This window comes from Microtus ochrogaster, chromosome 15, assembly GCF_000317375.1.
Source record: "Microtus ochrogaster isolate Prairie Vole_2 chromosome 15, MicOch1.0, whole genome shotgun sequence".
NCBI lineage: Eukaryota > Metazoa > Chordata > Mammalia > Rodentia > Cricetidae > Microtus > Microtus ochrogaster.
Genome location: NC_022017.1, coordinates 30462102 through 30463079, shown reverse-complemented (window position 1 = coordinate 30463079; position 978 = coordinate 30462102). Strand labels below are relative to the sequence as shown.

The following is a 978-nucleotide window of genomic DNA, read 5'->3' as shown; positions in this document are numbered from 1 at the left end:
CCCTCCTCCCACCCTTCCTGCTTTGTTTTAAATGCATCCATTGCGCTTTGTTAACACTTGGCATGCACGTGCGTGCAGCAGGCTGCTCACAGTGTTGGGGGCACCTGTGGGTCTGGCTGTTCACGCTCTGTGTGGCTTGCACTTACTTGAAATAGCCAACTCCTTCCTCTCTTAGCCATCAAAGGACAGCAAGTTTGCCAGACTTGTTGCTACAGTGAGGATCAAGCGGGACATGGGGTAGCCCTTGGCGTGCTGTAGGTGTTTAACGGAGGGTCACTGTGCTGCTAATTAGAGATAGTATTTGTTGGTGACAGTCTCACACTGTTGCTGAGGCTGGCCTGGAACTCACTGTAATCAAGTGTTGTGATCACAGTGTGTGACTATGGTATGTGTTTAAATTTTGACCCGTCACGGATCCTGGGTAGATGGACAGCTGTCAGCTTGAAAATGTTTGACAGATACTGGGGTGGCTCCCCTTTGGCTGTGATGGCAGTTATGGGGTTGTCCAAAAGTCCTTGTGTAAGCGAAGGTCTCCCTTTCTCTCGGGGATACAGCCCAGAGCAGAGCCGCTGAGTCAGCTCTATGGCTAACTACCTGGGACACAGCTAGGCTCCCAAGGCAGCATCTGGATTTGAGAACCCAGCAGGCAGTCCCATCTCATGCCCTTGGTGACTCAGGGCCATCCACTGTTGCTAATGGCATCCATGGCTTTTCATGTGCACATTGGTAGTTCCACAGGGCAGGGAGAATAGCGTTAAATTTGTTTTGAATCATTTTTTAAAATGTATTTGTGCGTATGTATGAGAAAGGGCAGTGGCATACATGCTGTGGCATGTGTGGAGAGGTCAGAGGAGGACATTTGGAAGTCATTTTAATTTTCCACTTTATGAGGCAGGGTCTTGTTTCTGTTTTGATTCTGTAAACTCCACTGAGCTTCTGTGTGATTCTCCAGTCTCCACCACCATCTCACTGTAATCC

At 49.0% G+C, this 978-nt stretch overlaps 1 protein-coding gene across 1 annotated transcript in view; it reads left to right on the top strand.

The window, feature by feature from the left end:
* Dennd3 (DENN domain containing 3) overlaps window positions 1-978 on the top strand; it is a 56106-nt gene that overhangs the window by 16443 nt on the left and 38685 nt on the right. The gene's annotated exons all lie outside the window — the stretch shown is intronic.